The sequence below is a fragment of the Dama dama genome, chromosome 15 (genome assembly GCF_033118175.1).
Source record: "Dama dama isolate Ldn47 chromosome 15, ASM3311817v1, whole genome shotgun sequence".
Classification (NCBI taxonomy): Eukaryota; Metazoa; Chordata; class Mammalia; order Artiodactyla; family Cervidae; genus Dama; species Dama dama.
The window spans coordinates 93177761-93201726 of NC_083695.1; positions in this window are offsets into that span (position 1 = coordinate 93177761).

The following is a 23966-nucleotide window of genomic DNA, read 5'->3' on the forward strand; positions in this document are numbered from 1 at the left end:
TTGTGTTTGCTGCTTTTCCTCTGAGGAAAGCTCAGTGGCCTGTGTTTTGGTGTCAGATGTCTGAGGATGTGGAATGCACATTGCTGAGTGTGTCTAAGAGAAGTGTCATTTCTTCACATGGTGGACAAGAGACGCTCATGGGTTGAAATGAAAGACATTTTCCTGCTCATCAGCTGTCCGCTCTTGGGCCAACCGAAAAGAATTCACGTCTGTGGACAGTAGCAGCACCATCTGCCCTTGCAGGAAGCTACCTATGATGCTGACCGCCTGGCTAGAGGGACACTGTGACTTCACTGACAACCCAGACTCGCCACGTGCTCTTTCGCATTTAACTCTGGTCACCATTCCTAATGTGGATTATGGTGATATTAGTGCAATACTGCAGCCACATGCAGCTCTTCAAATAATTCATAAAAAGTAAATTAACAATGCAATTCCTCAGTCACACCGGTCACATTTCAAGCGCTCAGTAGAAGGCGAGTGACAGCGATATTGAGGAGCTCAGTTACAACCCGTTTCCATCACTGCAGAAGGTTCTGTTAGGGATAGAGTTTACCACGATCCTAAGAAAACCTCGAGGAAGACAGGCTCTCCTTCCAGGCCACATTTAATTGAAGACTTGCCGTGTGAGCAGGGACCTATGAGCTGTGGACAAACTTTGATGAAAGTGGAAATTTCCCATGTGGCACCAAAGACTAAATCCGACCGAGTATTTTGAAGATGAGCTTGGTTAACGATGGTTCTGCCAAAATACAGGTGACGGATAGTAACAGGATGGAATTCTGAGCAGCTGCAATATCCCAGGTCCTCAAGAACTCAGGTCGCTGACATTAATGACAAGGGAGAAATGCTTCTTATTTTCTGCAACATTATTTTTATTTAGTAACTCTTAGACTGATCTGGGGAATTGTCCTGCTGCAGGTTCTGAGTGCCCTGGCGTACAGGCTGTGAGAAGGCCCTGATAACACTCCATCCTTGTTCTTAGCCGGAGGATGCTTTATTTCTAGTGGTCAACACTTTCAAGACACAGGCTCATGCTGAGAGATTGTTTTTTTTTTTATTCACTGCAAATGGCACAGAGAGTCAATGCCAGCCTTCCTGCATTTCCTTCAAAGGCCAACAAGCCTGATTAAAGTCTGTTATAAGCCGGATCCAGTGTCTAAATTGTCTCTGAGGATGACTTTGTGGCGCAGGCGTCTGGGGACCTCTCCTGTGTGGACTCCTCCTGGAGCAGATCACACGGTCCATGCCCATCCAGCCCAGCTGAGCCAAGTGACTGTGGCCCGGGATGCACCAGCTGCGTGGTCCATGGTAGCATCCAAGAGAATGAGGTTCTGAGGAGGCTGATTCAGGACAGGAGGGTGGAAGAAGTGGGAAAGACCTGAGCTGAGTCTTGACCATCGGTTATCTTGTTAGCTTATAGTGAGCACTTGCCAGGTTCCTGGAATTGTCCTAGGAACCTCCTGACACTTGTTTCTTCCAGCTGTTGCCGGAAAACTTGGCATCAGTACTGCCATCTCCAACATGTGGATGAGGGTGAAATAACTGGTCCTGGGTCATGGAGCTCAAGACCTGCTAAACTCAGGCTCAAAGCCAAGATGCCTTAACCCCAAAGCCAAGTTTGCACAGTGGTGGCATGCCATCTCTGATGCTGGGTGTGATTGCCAAGGTAACCCCCAGAGGACCAAGCTCTCCCAGGGCTGGGGGCCCCACGGCAACACCAGAATTCCACTGAGCTTTCTCTGAAAACAGCCAGCGATCCTGGGCCCACCTCAGTGCTAAACAGGGGCTGCTTCTCCCTGGGTGAGAGGGCCAGCCTTCATAGCCCAGGCTGGTGAGTCCTCAGACAGCCTCTCTGACCCTCCCATCCAATTCCCTGGCCCAAGACCAGCCAGGGCACATAAGGCTAGAGTCACACAAGAGCTACAAGAGCTACGATCCAGGTTTCCTGGGCCTTCCCTCGTGGTCCAGGGGTTAAGACTTTGCCCTCCAATGCAGGGAGTGAGGGTTCGATCCCTGGTCAGAGAACAAAGATCCCACATGTCTCGTAACCAAACAGCTAAAACATAAAATAGAAACAGTATTATAAAAAAATTCTATAAAGACTTTAGAAATGATCCACATCAAAAAAAAAAAAAAAATCTTAAAAAAAGTCCAAGTTTCCTGCCATTGCTCCACTCAAGAGCCTTCAGGAGGCTCCGCCCCAGGGCCGAGACCCCGTGCTTCTCTATCTGTGGCCAGCACCTCAGGGCCTGGGAGCCACTGCTGGCCAGCACGGTGAACTTGTCACGGTGGAACAGAAGTCTGAGCGCCTGCCTCACCCAGAGGAGACCTCAGTGGGGAGGGAGTGGCCGGGACAGGCCTGGACCTGCACGTGTGAGGTTCCTCCAGGACCCAGTGAGATCTCAGATGGCCCCAAGCCCTGGCTCACCTGCTGGGAGGCTCTCACACGTGCTCAGGGGCCTTGTTCTTCCCCTCCAGAAAACCCAGAGCGGAGCCCCCAGGGCAGCAAGGGTGAGCTTGGTCTGTGAGTTCCCTGTAGCTGGACTTGAAGTACAGATGGAGAGAAGGAGATCCCAGTCTGCTTAGGCCTCTGGGGTTCTCAGTCCAGTCCAAGACATCGTGGACAGTCTGTAAGAACCACAGGTATAAAGCAAACGCTTCCTTCCCGAAAGTTCGCTGGAGAACTCGTGCGCCCCTGCAGAATCGGTGCAGACACACACGTGCGTCAGCGTGGCCAGAACCTGCCCTGGTCTCAGTGCAACCGAGAACGCAGTCTTGGAGCTAGTTAGCTGTCGGCTTCTTCTGTGGGACTGCAGCGTCGTCAGGCCTGGGGTCTGGCTTGCTGGTCTCTCCACTTTCCCTGCCTGGACGGAGCCCTCTGCACAGGGGGCTCCCGAGGGGCAGGTGATGGTGGTGGTTTAGTCGCTCAGTCACGTCTGACTCTGTGCGACCTCATGGACTGTAGCCCGCCAGGCTCCTCTGTCCATGGGATTTTCCAGGCGAGAATGCTGGAGCGGGTTGCCATTTCCTTCTCCAGGGATCCTCAAGGGCACCACGCAAACCCAAGCTCCAGGCCCTCATGCGTCCTGGGCTCGTCCCTCCTGGTCCTCAGACGTGGCTCCCAGGTTGGACGAGGGCCTTCCTGGCCACCCCTGTGCCCAGATCCCCAGCCAACTCTTATCTCCTGCGTGAATCCTGCGCCCTGTCAGCCTCTGCATCGCTTCCCAGGCTCTGAAAGCTTCCCAGGTGCCCACTGCGCAGTCACGTGGGGCTGACTGGGGCGGAGAAGGTGGTCACAAAGGCCAGCGGTTACTTAGCAAGAGCCTCCTCTCTTCTCTCCAAAGATACTGGTGCGGGAGGAGAGCGAGAGAAGCTGGACGCGGCTGCCGCCTGCCTCCGCGCGGGGGCCTGCCACCTCCCAGCTGCTCGACTCTCCGGGTGCCGGAGGGGGGCTTTTGGGAGGGGCAGAGTGACAGCATCTTCTCCAAAATCTTCATCCACAGTAAACACTGCTAACTACCAACTCATAAAACATATCAGCTGGGTTTATGACTTTTAACCATCTTTCCAATTGTGCTATAAAATAAAGGCAGATGCCTTTTTAAGATCTTATTATTGTCAAGGGCCGGCTTCTCCAGCAGCACCTGCTTAGCAGCCGTCTGCTTGTTTATGGCCCTTTTTTTTATAGGTGACAGTTTAAGGTGGCTCTTCTCTGGTTACAAAGAGTTCCTCCTGATGGCGCGGATGCAGCGCGCACCATCGGGGGGGCCCCCGCTCCTGCCCAGCGCTGAGGCCGGGTCGCAGTTTCACCTGGGTTTTCAGTTGACAGCCTCGCCACACACATCAGGCTCCGCCAAATGCTCTGCCATTAATTTATGATTTAAAGTAATTAACTTTTGCTGATTAAAGTAATTATTTCGAGTGCATTGCACTCGGGCCCAAATGATGCGCTCAGCCCCTCTCCAGTTTGAGCGAGCAGCATGCCAAGTGCTTAAAAGCTGCACCGGGGCCGGGAGAGAGACTCTAGCCTGGCTCTCGGATCTGCCACGTTTATGACTGACTTGTACTAACTGCTCATTTTAATGCCGGCTTCTGGCAGCACGTTGACACAGCGTGAAACCTTCATCCGGTAAACAAGACAAGCTTCAAGCCTGGTGACACCCGTGACAGTGGAAGCGGTTTAAATGAATCTTGCCTCCAGCCTTCCAGAGGTATCATGTTTTCACGCGCCCTCGCTTACCCAGATTGGCCCTTAAACAGCCTACAGCTTCATCTGGCCTCGGCTGAGAGGATGGGACGCACACCCCCCCAGGAAGCCAGCCCTGTGTGCCCCCAAAATCTGAGCCTGTCCAACACGGATCCCCGACGGCCCTCAGGGGCCCAGACAGGGCAGGGCTGGCTGGTCTCTTTGCAGGAGGAGCCCGCTTGGTCGGGGGAAGCTTCTAGGAGGGGATGGAGAGACACAGAGAGGGATGAGGCCTTGCTCACTATCTCACATCCGCATTGAGCCCTTGCCCTCCCTGGAGGTAGCATCACCTGCCAGTGGGGCAGAGAGTCAAAGGCCTGGTGTTTTCCTGGCTGGGAGGCTGCTGCAGCCAGGAGCAGAGGAGACCTGAGCTGGAGTCTCAAGGCTAGAAAGCCCTCCCAAACCTCAACTTCCCTCTCATTTCGTGGAAGGAGGTGTGAGCCAAAGTCCAGCACCCACAGGCAGAACAGGCGGAGGATGTGCTGTCCGTGGAGACACGAGTGTGTGGGCCTCAGACTGCAGGCAGGCCCAGGAGCCCTTCTCTCCCGGAAAATCCTGCCGAGGCAGAGTCATCACCACAGTTCCCATCGCGTGTGCACCTGCCAGGTGCCAGGCGCTGAGCCTTGGGTCGCAGAGATGGTCCCTGGAAACGTCTCAGCGATGGGAGGAGGTGCGTCACATTACCAATGAATCACCCGGGACTCGGGGTGGTGAGTGCCACGCCCAGAGCCCCTTAGCCACCGGACCACAGCTCAGAGCCATACAACTCCTCTATGCTAAGTTCCAGAAATGTGGTCTCTGCTTAATCTCTGTTTCTGCTGTTCAGCAGCTCAGCTGTGTCTGACTCTTTGCGACCCCATGGACTGCAGCAAACCAGGCTTCCCTGACCTTCACTGTCTCCCGAAGTTTGCTCAAACTCCTGTCCATCCAGTCAGTGATACCATCCAACCATCACCTCCTCTGTGCTCCCTTCTCCTCCCACCTTCAACCTTTCCCAGCATCAGGGTCTTTTCCAATGGGTCGGCTCTTCCCATCAGGTGGCCAACGTACTGGAGTTTCAGCTTCATCATCAGTCTTTCCAATGAATATTTAGGGTTGATTTCCTTTAAGATGAACTGGTTTACCCATTCGAAAAATACTCAGGGAGGCACAATGGCCTCTTGGAGACTCTCCCCCCATCCTGCCCCAGCAAGGAACCACCAGGCTGGCTTTTGAGAAGAGTCACGACTCCTCAGGGCTCAGGAGCCTTCTCACCTGGGAGAACCAAGGCAAGTGGCCAACCAAAGTCCAATAAAAGCCTGGACTTTGGAAAAGATGGACATTGAGAAGGGGTCACTTCAGGCTCCTGCTCACTGCTGTTTGTGGGGACTGTTTGGGAGGGCTCCAACTTGCATTTTTATCTTTTCTCTTAGTAATGATCCCAACACCCTGGGCTTTCAGTGAAACCACAAGGAAATCTAATTTCGTATGTAATTAAGTGCCTGATGGGCAGCGATCCCCCGGCAAACGATATTTCAGCTTAATGCTGTTGAACAAACATCGCCGACAAACAGTGCTGCCAGAGCAGTCATCTGTGTGCTGGCACCCTCGCCGCCGCACGGCGGCCGAGATCGTAAATAACCCACTTCACTTTTGGGGTGAATTAAGTGCTCTTAAAGGGTTTGATGAAAAGACCATCAAAGGGAAACATTCCTCCTCCATCCAGGAGTCGGGGCTCCGCCAGGCTGGGTGGGCAGATGCTCTGTCCTGCTTGGCACGCGCCTGTGAAGGCGACACTTCGCTCACTGCCCTCGCGAGCGTCGGCACAGGTGCCAACTGGCAGAGTCTGGAACGGGACCAGGCAGGGGTGGGCGGGGAGGATCGGGCCTCTGCAGTGGAAGAAGGCGGTCCCCGCCGCCCAGCCCGCCCACTCAGGGAGCAGACGCTGGTGCTGCCTTTGCCCCCACCAGGGATTCTCAGAGTCTGGAGAAAAGCTGGAACGGAGGAACTGGCATCCAAGTCAAGAAGAAGCTTAAAGTCAATAGAGAATCACTGGGGGTTTCCCAGGTGGTGCTAGTGGTGAAGAACCTGCCTGCCAATGCAGGAGATGTAAGAGATGCGGGTTCAGTCCCTGGGTCGGGAAGATCCCCTGGAGGAGGGCACAGCAACCCACTCCAGGATTCTTGCCTGGAGAATCCCGTGGGCAGAGGAGCCTGGCGGGCCACAGGCCACGTGGTCATGGACATGATGGAGCGAGTTAGCACGCACGTATGCAGAAGCATTTGAAGATGGGCAGCCCTGCTGTGGGGTGGGGAGGGGAGTGTGACCGGCATGGCTGGAGCTTTGTCAGCTGAACTTCTGAAAAAGCCAACATCCAGCAGGGCAGAGTAAACTGGTCAGCGGGCTATGGCCGTTCAGAACAAGTTTTCTATTTTTTTTTTTCCCTTCCTCTGGTTTGATTGTTTCAGATGAATGAATACAAAACTTTAAGAAAATGTGACTCACAGCCCACTTCAGTCCTTCAGTCATTCTTCTCAGGATATGCCTTGTGCCCTACTTTTCTGGAAAAAAATCCAGGTTTTGAAGTCTCACAGGCGCAGGTTCAGATCCCAGCCTGGCCACTTACGAGCTGAGTGACCCAGGGCCAGTCACTGGATTCCACAAGCCTCAGTTTCCTCCTCTGCACTGCAGAAGGGGTGCAAAACCTGAGGTGAGCGTTGGAAACCTGGGCATGGGAGCTGACTCATGGTCCACACGTAACAGGGAGCAGCAGCTGCTGCGTGTGTGGCTTTGCTGGGATCGTCATGATTCTTGCAGACACAGGGGCGCCCTGGCCGCCTGAGCTGGGGTGACTGAGCTCTGAACCTGACTCGGTGGCAGCGCCTGCCTAAACGGTGCCCGGGGATAGGAACACGGGTGCAGAATGAAGTGGGAGTCCCCCAATCCACCAGGGGTTGTCGAGGGGGCTGAACAAGTGGGTCAGCACACAGCCAGGATGCCAAGGACCAAACCAGCAAGCCACAAAGAGGTTTCGATTACTGTTTACAACATGTCATTCCCTCCCGATCACCAAGATGCATTCAGTCAACACACGTGTGGGGCGCCTGCTCTGGGCCAGGCCTTGGAGTGGGTGCTGGATACACAGTGGCCAGAGCACCACAAACAGACACTGACACGATGCCCTCTCTGAGTGGACATTTGGGGAATATGGGAAAGAACAAGCTGGAAAATAAAGGCATCTATTATTCTAGCATCCAGAGGTGTTTCCAGTTCATGTAGCACTAACTTAATCTTGACACAGAGAGATATCTCCCACTAGCTGCCCTGGATCTTAAGGACCAGGAACACACACAAAACATAATCTTCAAGCTCATCATCCTGGTAGACACATCCTATCCTGTTAGTTGCAGCACAGTAAACTGATCCTACAATACTGGGTATCGAGTGGACGGAGTAATGGCCCCCAACGACATCATCTTCATTTCTGAAACCCATGCACTACCTTACATGGTAAAGACACTGTAGATGCAACTAAATTAAGGATCTCCAGGAAGGGAGATTTTCTGGATTATCCGGGGGGCCCCTAAATGCCATCACAAATGTCCTCGTGAGAGGGACAGAGGAGGAGGAGGAGGCTGTGTGGACATGCAGGCAGAGGCTGGAGTGATGCGACCACAAGCCCAGGAACGCCAGCCACTCCAGAAGCTGGAAGGGCCGAGGAACGGAGCCCTCCACCAGCCTCCCAGGAAGCAGGGTCCGGCCCGCACCTTGACTTCAGCCTAGTGAAACCGACTTCAGACCTGAGTTCCCCAGAGTGGGGAGGGATGTGTTTCAGTTGTGTGAAGCCAGTGCAGCCACAGGAAATGAGTCCAGTCTCGACAGAAGTGCAGAATGGGGGGGTGGGGGGGGTGGGCATCTGCCTGGTAGGCAACATGGGACGTCAGTGAAAGGATGAACACACAGTGATTAAATTAGAACTAAGGAAGGTTCCAATTTTTATTTTCATTTGCATGATACAAAAATAGTCACCCTTGGCAATTATATTACAAATCCTCAGTATTTTTTTTTTTTAACATTAAAACAGGTGAACGTGAGCAGTCAGGTAAACACCCTTTTGGCTCACTCCTCACCACCAATTCCAGTCCAGTCTGAGCTGGAGCTCAGTGATGGTTCAGGCTTCTTGCTGGCGTGGCCAGCTGACGAGGGTCCTTCCACCTCTACTGCATCCTCCAGCCACACCACCCCAGGCCTGCTTGCAAACAAGTGCCTCCTGCTCACCGTGGAGACAGGTCTAAGTGCCGTTGCTCACTGGACAATGGCAGGTGCTGACCCTAACATCCAACAGGGAGACCTGAGCATCTTTTACGTGGACATGACTTTGTCCTGAGCATTCTTTTCTGGAACAAGGAGGAGAGTCCGGGTAGGTAGTCCTTGGAGCAAATTTCTAAGAATGGCTTGGACACACTGCCCAGATGCCATGATGAAGGTCAGGGTGACTGGTGGAAAGTCGCCTCTGCCTTTGGACTCACTTCAGGTCCTGATCACTTGCTCCTTGGAAGGAAAGCTATGACAAACCTAGACAGCGTATTAAAAAGCAGAGGCATCACTTTTGCCAACAAAGGTCCATATAGTCCAAGTTAATGGTTTTTCCAGTAGTCATGTGCAGATGTGAGAGTTGAACCATAAAGAAGACATAAAGAATGCCAAAGAACTGATGGTTTTGAACTGTGACGCTGGAGAAGACTCTTGAGAGTCCTTTGGACTGCAAGGAAATCAAACTAGCCAATCCTAAAGGAAATCAACCCTGAATGTTTATTGGAAGGACTGATGCTGAAGCTGAAACTCCAATACTTTGGCCATCTGATGAGAAAAGCCAACTTGCTGGGAAAGACTCTGATGCTTGGAAAGACTGAGGACAGGAAGAGAAGTGGGTGATAGAGGACAAGATGGTTGGATGGCACCACCAACTCAAAGGACATGAATTTGAGCAAGCTCTGGGAGATAGTGGAAGACAGAGGAGCCTGGTGTGCTGTAGTCCATGGGGTCAAAGAGCCAGACACAACTTAGGGACTGAACTACAAGTCTCGACTGGCTTGCTCACCATTTTCTCTAAATACGACTTTCAGTTTGCAATCTACCATTCTTCTTTGTGGCCCTCTGCCCAGTTGCTGAACTCATCAGCTGGGGGAGACGAAACACAGTCCAGGACCCCCCTCCACCATGAGGACAGAGTTGCACAGTGATGAAAGGCTTGGAGATTGGAGTCAGACCATCTGAGTTCAGATCTGGGCTCTACTGTTATCTCCTTTGATGTGACCCTGAGAACACTGGACCTTTCTGAATCAAATTCTTTGCAGCCAAATTGCAATTTTAAAAAGTATCACCTGCCCCACAGGTGCACGGCCTAATTAGACATTCCCACACCCCCGGGCATGGCTGACGTCTGGGACCTGATACCTGGCTATAGCTATTAGAACTGTGATGACTTGCCCAGTGCTGGGTCCCTTGAAGGCCACACAATGGCACGCCCTGGGGACCAGCAGGGAGCAGGCAGGGGGCTCCTGTGCTTAGGGTTTGTCGCTTCCCTTGGACCTGCCTGACAGCTTGTTCTCTGGCTGGGGCCTGCAGGCGGCAAAAGCCATTAGGAGCAGTTTGTTGTCACCAGGCAGGCCTGCTCGCCCTAAACTGTTATCAATGAGCTTGTCAACCCAAGGCCTAACCTCCTTTGTTCTTCTCATCTGTTCTCCCCTCGGAGGCCTCTCTGAGCCCCCGGCTCCTCCGAGGGCTGTTGACAGGCTGCGTGCACCTGCTTGGCTGGAGGCTGGGCCCGGAGGTCCGGGCGTGGCGGGGAGACAGCAGGGGCTTCCCCCGCCGCCTGGCTCCCAGCGCTGGTCCGCGACAAGATGTCAGATGACAGTTGTCATGGCTGCAGCTGGTACGGCAGCCTGTGCCAGGGGCAGGGCGCATGGCCATGTGCCTGGATGCACTGGGCGCTCCCCGGGGCCAGGCGACTCACCTCCGCGTGGCTGCAGGTGGGGCAGGCAGGCCTGGCTGGCTGTGTTGAGGGCCCGCAGCGGGAAGCAGGGTCACAGAGCCATCACCCCGCAGCGGTGCCTCCTGAAAACCCAGGGTGGAGAGGGTGCCTGCGTGGGCCTGGTGTGGGTGGGCCCACCAGAGCTGCCCAGGCTCGAATAAGCTGCAACTGCTAAAGAGCCCGGGGTCAGACCTGGCTCTGCCTGCTCTCAGGACCAGGCTGACCAGCTAACAGACAAGAAGGGAGATGCAGTGGACTGAGCAGGTGTCCGGGCAACAGCCTGGCCTCAGTGCGGGCACCACAACCCAGTACAACGGACTAGGGGCTCTACCAGTAGACTTGTGTGTCTCACTGTTCCGGGGGCTGGATACCCAAGATCAGGGTGCTGGCAAAGCAACTCTCACCCTGAGGCCCCTTCTTTTGGCTTGTAGCAGCCACACTTCTCCATGTCCTTACGTGGGGGAAGGGGGAGAGAGAGAGATGGATAGAGAGTTGGTGTCTCACAAGGGCACTGATCCTATCAAACCAGGGTCCCACCCTCATGACATCATCTAATCTTGTTGTTATTGTTCAGAGGCTAAATTGAGTCTGACTCTTTGTGACCCTGTGGACTGCAGGATGCCAGGATCCTTTGTCTTTCACTATCTCCTGGAGTTTGCTCAAACTCATGTCCATTGGGTCGGTAATGCCATCCACCCATCTCATCCGCTGTCATCCCCTTCTCCTCCTGCCCTCAATCTTTCCCAGCATCAGGGTCTCTTCCGATGACTCAGCTCTTCACATCAGGTGGCCAGAGTTGGAATTTCAGCGGTGACAGCGCCGTCCTCCTCTGAACTGTGGCCTCTTCATGCACAGGCTGGTCCTGGGAGGTTGGCTCCTCTGGCAGCTGGAACAGGAGCTGGCATGTGGTTCCCAGAGGAGGCTGGTCCCACCGCGAGTTTGGGTTCTAGGCTGGGACTTTCCTCCCGGTTCAGAGAATGTCACTGTCCCCCACCAAAGAGGGACAGGCAGCTGATCCTGTTCATGGGGGCTCCAGCCTCTCGGCCTAAGCCCCTTCCAAAGACCCCACCTCCCACACTTTGACCACCTGCTAGGAAGAGCTGACTCACTGGGAAAGACCCTGATGCTGGGAAAGATTGAGGGCAGGGGGAGAAAGGGAGGACAGAGGGTGAGATGGTTGGGTGGTATCACCGACTCAATGGGCATGAGTTTAGTAAAAATCCAGGAGATAGTGAAGGACAGGTGATGCCCAGCCTCATGGTGGTCCTGCCACTCTGGTTGAATCCTCTACAGCTTCCCTGGCTGGGGTCTGGAAAAATCAACAGCAGGCTTCTAGTGGGAGGCAGACAAGTCGGAGGATGGGAGACGCCAAAGAGCTGGGGGTGGCAAAGGGGAGAGAAAGACTCCTGCACCAAAGACTTTGGGGAGGATGCGCCCACAGCCTCCACCCAACCCAAGGACTGAGCACGGTCCTCAAAGCACAGAGGCCTGCTTTGTGACTCTTAGCTGACTGCTATGTCACCTGGCCTGGTGTCTGTTCAGGGGACTTAATTTGAACTTTAAACGCATGCTTCCTCCTCTGTGGTGATTTTCCCAGCAGAGGTGCCCAAGCTTCTACCAGCCAAGTCACTCTTGGCTTTAGGATGATGGCTGCAAGACCAGACCTAGAAGCTCTTCATCCTGAAAATGGCCATTCACTCATCCCGCTGGGCCAAACCTCACTGCGTGAGTCTACCCTCCCAGAGCCGTGCCTGGCCGGCATGCCAGGTGAGCAGGGGAGCTCAAGCCTAAAGCTCCAGGACTCCACCTACCATCATCTCCCAGCCTAGAGCTGGGTCTTTGAGAGGTGATGCTCCACCAAGAATTGGAGCCTCATGGGTGGTCTCAGCGGCCTGGGGCCTTCACTGACAGGGGTCTGATCCCATGCAGAGGGAAGCAGGCTGGTGCCAGCTCTCTGGAGGGCAGTTCTGGACCGAGGAGCCCTGGTCAATCTGGTCACTGCTCCTTGCCCCAGAGTCCCCAGACACACACAGGGACCTTAGCTGTTCAACGTCCCATAGATGGCCTGGAGGGGCATGCCCACACGGAGCTCCAGAAGACCTTTGGAGTGACGGCAAAGCCAGCGGGCGGGCAGCTGCGAGGCACACAGACCCACAGGGCCTGCAGCGTGAAAGAGCCGCTTCCTGGGGAAACACCCCCAGCATGGGTCCTGGACGCAGCTGCTGTGACCGCCGGAGGGACCCGGAGCCACACGTGTGCGAGGAGCCTTTTAGCAGGTGTCGTTCACACGAGGGCAGCGTGGGGCGGCCGCCCGCTCCCTCCCGGCTTCGGTGGGAGCCGGGCAGCCCGAGGGCCAGAAGGCCCGCCCGGGGCCCCTGCAGATGTGGAGGCAGCCTGCTGGGGCCGGCCCGTCAAGGGCATGGCGGCGAGCGATTTCGAAAGCCCTGACATTTACACAATTTAGGCCTGTTCTGTTTATTCAAGAGCTTTTCCGTAAAGGGTGCAGGGCCCTTAGCGGCCAGATCTGTTAATGCCTCATGCTTTTTGTGTTTCATGTGCCACTTCCAATGACTGTCAATGTTGACCTAAGTGAGAAACATCCAAACATGTTTATAGAGGAGACCATGGGACCTCGCACCACGCGGCTCCTATCCTGTGGAGCAAAAGGAAGGAAGATAGCACCAGACTTGGTTTGTTTCTTTTTTTTCCGAGCTGTGGCTTGTTTAGCGAGCCTTGTCATGCACGTGGCTGTCACCTTCCTGGGAGACTCTTGGGGTTCCCCTCTCAGAAAACATTGAAGGAAAGGCCTACAGACAGATGATTAAGTCAGGGCTCTTGACATCTGCATGTGGAATTAGTGGCTGTTATGTGAATATTTATGCGCTGATTGGAGAAATACTTCCTAGTGCTTTCCATGGGGTAGCACATGTCACAAGCTGGAGAGAGAGAGTCCTGGCCTCATGGAACTTCACTTCTGCTGAGGAAGGTGATGAGAAAACAAGGACCCAGGTCGTGAGTCACCTGAAGAGGGGCAGGGCAGTGATGCGAGCCCAGAGTCGGGGCTGCAGGATGGGGAACAGGAGGCTCGCGGGCAGGGCAGTGTCAGGGACGGTGGGGCCTGCAGAGGAAGTGGCAAGGGGGCCGGCAGCTTCTGGGAGCGGGGTGGAGGTTTTCTAAAGCAACAAAAGAAGATCGGGCATCTGATTAATTCTTCCGCTCATTCCCAACATCACACTCACACAAAATATGGAGGAACATGGAAGGTGGGGGAACGCTGTGTGACACCAGAAGACGGACAGGGCTAGGCGATGAGAACTTCAAGCATGGAAGCCAGTGTTTGGATGCATGAAACACCAACACTCTCTAGCAAAGGAGGTCCTTAAGCTGCCCCAAGACAGGGCATGGCGCGCGATGTCAAAAGAAGCCATTGGTTCCCACCTCGTTTGTGGCCTTGGGCTTGTCTACCTGGGACAGTACCTCCATGTTGTATCAGGATAGCTCAGCAAGCTGCCAACTGAAATGAGTGGCGTTTGGTGTATAACACCTCTGCTGCAGCTGTCTGGGTCAAGTGAGACGCAAACAGATATGAACTGAGAGGAGGAGGGGTTGAAACAGAGACAAACTTGGTTGAGTAATTGATAATACAGTGAGGCGATCAATGAATCAGTTATCACTGGGGTCCACTGTGTGCCAAACTCTGCTCATCACCATGGGAGAAATTGGACAAGGACTGAAACTTGAAGGATGGAGATATCCGTGTATCTACTTATGCTCGAGGGATGGAGATACCTAGGTAGGCTTCCAGCAAGGATAATCTGAGCAGAGGCCTGGCAGTGGGGGAGCCAGGAGGTGGGAACTTAGCTAAGCAGACAAACAGCTTCAGGGCTAAAACAGAGGCCGAGAGCGGAGCAGAGAGAAGAGAGAGCCCTGTTCCAGAAGCCTGAAAACAAGACTAGCAGCTGCAACACTGGAACTGGCCGCTGAAGACTCTTGGGAACATTTCCGTTGTGGTCCAAATATTTGTGACTCCCCCCGCTCCAGATTCACATGTGACATCGTAGTTCTCAAGGTGATGGAGATGTTGTTGTTGAGTTGCTCGGTCATCTTCAGCTCTTTGTGACTTCAGGACTGCAGCACTCCAGGCCTCCCTGTCCATCACCAACTCCCGGAGTTTGCTCAAACTCATGTCCATAGATTCAGTGATACCATCAACCATCGCATCCTCTGTTGTCCCCTTCTCCTTATGCCCTCAATCTTTCCCAGCATCAGGGTCTTTCCCACTGAGTCAGCTCTTCTCATCAGATGGTCAAAGTGTCGGAGGTGGGGCCTCTGGAAGGGGCTTAGGTTGAGAGGGTGGAGCCCCCATGAACAGGATCGGCTGCCTGTCCCTCTTTGGTGGGGGGACAGTGACGTCCTCTGAACTGGGAGGAAAGCCCCAGTTTCACGCCCAGCCTGGGACCCAAACTCGGTATGGGGCCAGCCTCCTCTGGGAACCACGTGCCACCTCCTCTTCCAGCTGCCAGAGGAGCCAACCTCCCAGGACCAGCCTGTGCACAAAGAGGCTGCGTTCAGAGGAGGATCCCTCTGGGGATCACGGATGGAGGAGCCCTGAGCAGGCCGCTGCCTCTCTGGGATGTGCTTTGATGCGTGAAGGGGAGCCAGTAGCAGGGGTGCTGGGGCAGACAGAAGGTCAGAGCTGGGTCTGAAGTTCAGGGACTGAGGATTCCTGACTTCACGATGGTCTCATCATCCCTGAAGGTTTCTGGCAGTGCAAACAGGTCCTGGAGGAGTTTTTGGAAGAGGGAAGTTTCTTACTGAATGAGGGTTTGGGCTCGATACGTCCACCTCTGGGATTCTTTCCTTCCAGGAAACCCAGGCCTGTGGCTGGAAGGTGCTGTGGTGTCTCTGTGCTCTCAGCATCAGTGGCTCTCCCTTGGCTGCCTCGAGTGTATCAAATCTAAACACTTCCTCCCGTATTGATAAACAGAACTCTTTCTGCATCCTTGACTTAATTGGGGCCTGGAAAGACGGCTGAGAGCTATGTCAGTAAGTAAATTTCCCCCATTAACCTGCACATTTGTCGTAGCTGCCTTTGTAAACCAACAGTGACTACAGAGTCTAAAGTAACTCTCTAGGTGAAAAGGTCAAGTTCAGATCAACAAAGCTTTCACGCCTGATCACAGGAAAAAAATCATCTTAGACTGGTCAGCTCCTGGAGGTAAGGCCCTGTCCAGCTCCATCTGGATGCTGGTTCAGGCCATCCTGTTTGTTGACTTGCTTGTTACACATATCCTTTCTGAGTGAGCTGGGCCTCCCACCTCATTTAGTGAAATTTTTTTTTTTTCTATAGCACTTCACATTACCTGACATGCTATGTATTTGTTTATTTAAATTTTGTCTGTCCCCCTTTCTCTGTCTTGGTTCCCTCAGGCTGCTAATAGCAAAATATCCCAGCCTGATGGGTTTAAACAATGGAAATTAAATTTCATACAGATCGAGGGGGTGGGAAAGTCCAAGACGAAGGATGCACCAAGATCTGGTGTCTGATGAAGTGTTCTCCTAGCTCCTGGCCATGTCTTCACATGGTGGAGAGTTTCCTGGTTGCTTCTTTTTTCATAAGGACTTCAATTTCTGTAGGATCAAGACTCCACCCATATAACCCCATGCAACCCTAATACTTCCTTAAAGGACCCATCTCCAGTAAAGCAGATGCAGGGTTAGGACTTCAATATATGAATTATAGGGGAGAGGGTTGGGGGAAGGATGCAATTCAGTCCAAACTCCTTGGGGGCAGGACTGTGTTTACTTATCCATTGTGTAGTCCCATCACTTAAAGCATGTTTGGGTACATTGTAGATGGCCTAGAAATTTCTGTTGAGTGAATGAACAAATAAAGTGTACGTTTTCGGGGGAGAACAACCCTCTCTTGTACCCAGAGCCATGCCGGGGCAGTGCTGTCAAGTTGTGTAAAGGCATCTCGTCCTACAACTGGCATTCGGGGGTTTTGGTGGCCCTGATGCCAAGCCTTCCTGCCCACCTGGCTGCCAGGCATAAGCTTTTCATCACCCATGAAGCCTGGGGGTGGTACCTGCTGAGAGATCCACCTGCTCCTTCCCGCCAGCTTTGGGTCAGCACTCACTACCTCCAGGAGCACAGGGCTTTACCCCTTGTGTTCCTGCCCATGTCCTTGAGTCTATTTAATCTTTACAGCAGTCCTCGAGGTCAGCCTCTTCATCAGCCCTAGGTCGTAGACGGGGGTGGGGGCAGGAGAGGTTTGGGGAGGATGCTGAGCTGGAGGGAATCTCCGGGGGTGGGGCACGGTTCAGACTCAGTCCTTCAGACATGGTCCCTGGAACGGGCGGCTGTCACAGAGGATGCCCTGGACTGTGGGTGGGAAATCCTCCCACCTAGAGCTGCCTCTGCCCCTCAGTCCCAGGGCCCTTCGGCTCATCTCACCTGGGGAGGGGGGAGAATGAGTTCAGGCCCCAGGCAGCTCGGGCCAGCATGGGTTAGCTGTGCCCGCAGGCCCTCTGGCATCTTTGCCTATCCTGGGTCACCCAGGGCGCCAGGGGCAGCCTCCAGCTCACCCTCAGGACCGTGGTGGGGTGCTCTGTATCCGGGCTTGGGACTTCTAGAAGGAAAATTAGGAAGGCGTGAGACAGGAATGGGGGTAGATCGGATAGACACGGCAGACTACTCGGGATATTTTGGAATCAGGGGTCTCCCCCGAGCCCCTCAAATGCAGACAACTGCCAGCGTTCTCTGCCACAAGGAACCCAAGGGGGAGTCCGGCCGGGGCTCCTGAGGCTGGCCCCTGGGGTCTACAGGGCCCCCATGGCCTGACTGGCCTCTCGTCTGAGCCTGGCTGCCCGGCTGAGCTGGTCCCGTCTCAGGACGCGTCTGTCTCCACCCTGCTGCGTTCAGAGGAAACTTTCCTCCTTTGTGTGGACACCAGGAGTTCTTGCTTCATTATTCAGAAAGTCTTTAAGCGGATGTGCAACCTAGTTAGCCTCATTAACATATTTAAATCACAATTAATTGGAAAATTACAGTAAGGTGTGAAGTGGGAATCGTTGCTTTCAAATGAGCATCTACACTTGCTGATGAAACCCAGTCATTAGTTTCTTTCCAGGAAGTCTTTGGACCCCCAGCGGGGCTCGCGTGGACCCGGCACGTGTCAGCTGCACCTCCCGAAGTGTGGTTCTGCACCCCCACACCCCGCTTTGCCAGAGGCAGGAGTCCCCGATCTAAGGGGCCCAGGCTGCCCCGCAGTGAGGGTAGGTGGGGCAAGGAGCCCTCAGGAGGGGAGGCTGGCAGAGGGGTCCGTTCAACAGCAGCGGACGTCCCCGCCTTTTCCCAGGAGAGGTGTGGCCCTGGGGCCTGAGCCCTGCTCTCCGGGGTCTCGTCACCATAATGTGGTGTCAGGACATGAGACACGGCCCCCAGGGCTCCCCTGGGGGAGCTTTCTTGTTTCCACTGGAGTTCCAGGCCAGAGGGGATGAACATGCCGGCAATAACAGTGATAACAGGGAACTTTGCAGAGAGCATCTCAGGCGCTCTGTGGGCGGAGCGCTCCCATGTGACCTTGTCAACTCCCCCGGTGACCTCCGTCAACGTTACTGGACCTGAGGCTCGGAGAGGTCACTGTGCTGGTAAAATCAGATGCCTGGGGTGTGAACCCACGCAGGCTGGCTCTCAGATCCAGGCATTCAAGCCCTGGGTTCTACTGCTTCCTGCAAAGTGGCCCCATCTCTCTCCAGCCCGGGGGAGACCTTGGGTGAGTGAACCTCTGGCTGGTCCAGGGACCTGTGAGGGGAGAGGATGCTCTGAGCACAGGCAGTGAGCCCCGGATGTGGTCCTGCCATAGCCACACGCCCGACGGGCGGCCGAACTTGGGTCCAGAGCCCTTGGACTCACTGTGCAACACCTCTCGGGCTGCTCAGGAACGGGAAGCCTCCTTCAGGATGGAAGGGGCCTGGGAAGGTGCAAAGGGCTTGTGGGGCACCCGAGACAGGGGATTGGAGTGGCTGAGATACACAGCTTGTCCCTCAGGCTTTGTGCGAACTGGCCCCAGACATTGCAGGTGCTAGAGCAGTGTTGTAAGATGTCCGGAGGCTTCTAACTGAAGGCAGGGGGCCACTAGGAGTGGGGCCTGCTGTGGGGCCCGGCGGCTCAGGGCTGAGTGTGCTGGGCCCAGTGAGATGGGGTCTTGGCCCCAAGTAGCCCTGCCTTCCACCAGGACCCTGTGGACCTGAGATCCTAGACTTCCCACCTGCTCCGTAGGCATGTGCCCCCCGTGGGGTTGAGGAAGGCACCCCCCACATCATTGATGGGGTGGCGTGGTCCTGCCTGTGAAGAGCAGCAGATACCTGGACAAGCGGTGATCAGAGCATGGTGCAGGGGGATGCCGCCTGGGGGAGTGTGGGGATTTATTTCCCTTCCCGCAGACGAGATAGGGAGGTGGGAGCATTTGTTTCCCCAGATTCCCCGAGTCGCCCCGAGGGTTCGTTTCCATCTGTGGCTGCCCTGCTCGTGGCAAAGCTGAAGGTCCACCGGCGTTTCTAGATATTTAACGCCTGCGCAATTAACCGATCGTGTTACGTAATGTGTTCTTTAATGCTCCATTTATCTCGTAATTGAACATTTGTGCTTTCTGTTAGAGCGCATTGATTTTCACTTTTAAAAATTCCATTTGGAAGTGTGGGCAACCTTGCAGATTTGAAGCGGGAGCGGCAGGGTGGGAGGCGGTCCTGAAGGGTCAGGTTGGCTGCAGGCAGGCTCAGAGGGCTCCCTGGTCTCTTCCCAGCCTCCGGGCCCACGTGGGCACTGCTCCCCTCACTCTCTGCAGCCCAAGTGCTGTCCTCTTTGTGGAGGAGGGCTGCTGAGCATCCACAGGAAGGGTACACGGCTGCCCTGAGCGGGCAAACAGATCAGGATTCAAATCAGGCAGTGGGAGTCTGGAGAGCAGCCTGTGACCACCCCCCCTTCCACGGCAGGGTGCTACCTTGGATGCCAGGGTCCCATCCAGTGGTCCAGCGGCTTCTCCTTCCTGGCCACACACAGCCCCATCCTCCCGCCCCCCGCTGAGCAGGGCTGGATTCTGCCTGGAGGGGTGTCTGCTCTCCGCAGCCCCTCGTCTGGGGCTGTCTCTGCTCTCTCTCCAGACGGCAGGCTCTGGGCTGCCCACGTGCAGGACCGCCTGCAGACCGCACAGACTCCCTCTCTGATGAGCCTGTCCTGATGCCGAGTGAAAGGCAGAAATCAATAGCGAACTCGGGGCTCCCGGTGCCCCCAAGGCCCAGAAGCCGCCTTCTCAGTCGACTGTCTTCCAGGCAGAGCCACCTGTGGGGAGAGGTGAAGGATACATGAATTAATAAAAGCTCCCGCGGTTTTCACCTGTCCGTGCCCGCGCCCGCGTGTGTGTGCACTTGCGCGCTGTCCCTGAATGTCTGCACAGCCTGTTTCTTCATATCCGCACACCGGCCCATCCACACGAGAGCAGACAGGACGTCTGTGTGCTGCGGTGCACATACATTTCCATCTCCCGAGAGGGCTGTTGTGTGCAGATCTATAGATCTGAGTGTGGGCACCTGCGGTGGGTGTGCGCCTGTGTAGGAAATGAGGGTCTACGGCAACAGGTGTGGTGTGTGTGTGTGTGTGTGTGTGTGTGTGTGTGTAGGAGTGCATGTGTATGCCGTGTGGGTCTGTGGGTCTGATGTCTTTTCCTGGGTCTGAGCGTAGCTGGGTGTAGATGCATGCGCACTTGTGTAGAGTGTCTGTTGTGTGTGGTGTGTGTATTGACACACACATGTATATGTATATATACACATACATATATGTGTATATATATGTATCTGCCAACTCAGGAAATGTGACTTACTTCATGTGCAGCAGGCTGAGGAGTGGACTCATTCTAACCCCACATCTGCATTAGCCACAGACCTGCCCGTCACCCTCACCCCTCCAAGCAGCCGTGACCACGCCGTGGGGCCCCGTCTTGCGGCCTGTCACTGATTTTCTGGGGGTGGACACTTGATCCAAAGATGTCATACCACCCTGAACGCGCCCGATCTCGTCTGATCTCAGAAGCTAAGCAGGGTCGGGCCTGGTTAGTACTTGGATGGGAGATCCAAAGATGTCCAGGTTTCTTGCCCGTCAGAGACCTCTGGTCCAACAAGATGAACGGGGAGAACGGGCTTGTTCTTCACATGGCTGCAGCCTGTGCTTTAGTCACTGGCCTCTTTTCTTGTCATCTGTGCCCCAGGTTGGTGACGGTGGCCCAAACCAGTGGCTGCAACTCCTGCTGTAGTGACTTAGGAACCCCTGAGACCCAGCAGCCCAGCGGGCCCCAGCCCCTGTCAGCTCTGTCTGTCCTGGGATGTCCACGTCACCCCCTCGCTGCCTCTCCTTGTGCATCCGGAGAGAGCTGGGGCTTCCCCCGGGTGCAGGACACGGGGCCTGGGTCCGCCCTGGCCTGCCCAGCCGCTGGGATTGCAGGCGCTCAGACACCCAGGGAAGCGCCTGCTGCTCTCCGCTCTGACCCCGTCCACCTCGTCTCGAGAGTGCTTCGGTCATCAAGAAGTCGTCAAGAGCGTACATCACGGTGGGTGGGGCTGAGGGTGGAGGAACTGTTGGGTTCCCCAAAAGAGAGCACATGGACAGCCGCCTGGGGGACCTACATCCAGGTCTGGTCCAACCATCACCTCCGCCTTCAGTCTCTCCTGTTTACTCATTTCTTTCATATAATTCATTTCTTCAGAAATAGTAACTGGACCCCGTGCAAAACCCCGAGAAGACAAAGGCACAGGCAGACATGCACATGGACACACACACACTCACACTCACACATTCACACACACAACCACACTCACACACACAACTACACTCTCTCACACACACTCACACACACACTCACATACACACACTCATACTCACACACACCCACACACTCATACACACACACACCCACACCCACACACTCACACACACACACACACACACACTCACACATACTCACCCACACACACTCACAGACACACTCACACTCTCACACACTCATACACACTCACACACACTCACACAGACACACTCACACACACTCACACATACCCACACACACTCACATACACCCACACACACTCTCACACACTCACACTCACCCACACCCCACAGACACACTCACAGACACACTCACAGACACACTCACATACACATACTCTCACACTCACACACACATACACACACTCACACACACTCACACACAGTAAATGCAATACCCAGGCCCAGGACAGCCAGCCAGCAAGATCACTGTCTTGGGAGAAACGCCACCGCCTCTCAATCTGACAGCTGGATTGAGGGAAGCATCTGGTGCTCTGCCATCCCCCACGCTTGGACTTTTCACCCCGATCAGGCCCACCTGCCCAAAGGCACACAGCGAGGTGCCGAGTGCCCCTTACTGTGGGGCCTGACTCCCAGAAAGCAGGCAGCCAGGCTTCTCTTGTGCAAGTGCTGACTTTGCACTCATTAGGGTGTTTCACTGACCTTGTCTGGCTAGATCTAGAGTTAGTGGTAGGCCATGTCAGTTCCCTAGTCCTGCCATAGCAGAGTACCACCAGCAGGATGGCTTTAAACAATACGATTTATTCTCTAAATCCTTTTAGAGAACCCTCCTCCAGACGAGGGGCCAAAAGTCTGAAAGCGAAGAATAGGCAGGGCCACGCCCTTTCTGATGGCTCTGCAGGAGGGTCTTTGCTTGCGTCGTCCTAGCCAGTGACTGCCACCAACCCTGGGCATCCTGGGCTTTTTCGATGCCTTATCCTAGCCTCTGCCTCCATCTTCACGTGGCATCATCCCTGTCTGTGTCTGTGTGCACACCACCTCTCCTTACAGGGGCCCCAGTCATCCTGGGTCAGGGCCCACCCTAATTCTAAGATGACCTCACCTCAACTTGATCACACTTGCAAACACCTTATTTCCAAGTCAGGTCACATTGGCAGATTCCTGGTGAATGCATTTGTGGGGGACACTCCTCAAGCTAGTGCCGGGGCTATGTAAGGTTTGAAAATGAGACCCTATGGCAACCGGTTGGAAGGCAGGCAGGATTCCATGGGGACTCAAGAGCTTCTTATGACCGATAGATTGTATGAAAAGCAAAGTGGGAAGGGGGCTTCCAACAGTGAGGTGGCAAGTGGTCTTCAGGCTGCTATGCCCAGGCCACCTCCTACTTCGTCCGCAGTGAGAAAGGAAGCCTGTACTCTTGGGCTCCTTTCTTCTGGACACACCAGGGCCATCGCCTCCCAGGCTTTTGTGCCCAGAAGCTGAAACAGAGTAGCCTTGCAGGGTCACTCCTGAAAGAAGCAGCAAGCCTTAGCCTAGGTCAGCAGTGAGTTAGAAGTGCTGATGCCTGTGAGAAGACTCTTCCAGGCCGGTCAGGTGAGAAGACCCTTCAGAGGAGAGGCGTCAGGAAGCCAGGAAGCATGGCAGAAAGTTCCAGGGGTCAGACAAGTACATGTGGGCATCACACTCAAGAGCTGATCACAGAAGCATGCTCTTCTGAGCTTGGCCCTTTCTCTCCCAAGCACACCTCTCCAGCGTGTGTTTGAAGCCATCGTTTGCACATATGTTTTCTTGCACTGTTGTAATGAGTATGGGTTACCTAGTGTTAGCTGAAGAAATGCCAAATATTTTAAACTCTACTTTCTCACTCTGTATGGTACTAAATTTTCTTGTTCCTCTCAATTACTTCTGACAGAGAGAGTAATTCACTCCAGATGTCCAAATCAGAACAGGTGACCATGATGTCAGAGAAATCTAGCATTAGATATGCCATGGATGCTCCCTTAACTTATTCAAGCCTTACACACTCTTTGGAAATAATGTTCAATAATGAATAAGCATGATATGCCCATGTGAAGATAAATGAGTAAATTTTGTAAAAGGAACTTCCATAAGATCATATTACTAGAACATTTTAAGGGCAAATCAGAGTAAGAAATGTATATTCCATCATAATCCAGCACTCATGTTTATGGAGTTGAAGCAAAAATTTGGGAAGATAATGCTTATATGAAATGCATTTTGATTCTCCTCTATTCTGTTCTCTCTCTGTTTTTAAAATGCTGTTCCCTGGTGGCTCAGCAGTGAAGAATTTGAGACATAGGTTTGATCCCTGGGTCAGGAAGTTCTCCTGGAGAAGGAAACAGCAACCCACTCCAACGTTCTTGCCTGGGACATCCCATTGACAGAGGAGCCTGGCGATCTACAGTCTATGGGGTCAGTAAAAATGACAACAACATAACCCATTAAATAGATTTCATAGCCCACTAATAGCTCATATATACTTGAAAAATATTGTTCTAGAGTTATCAACCCATTTACCATTGGCAAGTTTTGTTTTGCAAATATTTCTCAAAGGTCACCGTTGAGATTAAGGGATGTGAAAAAAAGGAATGTCCCAGCATACTTTGTATGTGTTAAATGTATAATTGAACACACCTTGAGTACGATTGTTCTCCAGTGGATATTTGCAAGGTAAATTGAAACAGATTAGATGGCAATCTTTGATGTACTTTCTTTTTTTTTTTTCTTCAGACTAACAAAAACTGAACACCCAAAGGCCCCTGGGTACATGATGCCTTGCTGAATCCTCCAGCACCGCTGCATTGGCACTGGTTGAACTCTCTGGGAAGGATGATGCCTCGGCTA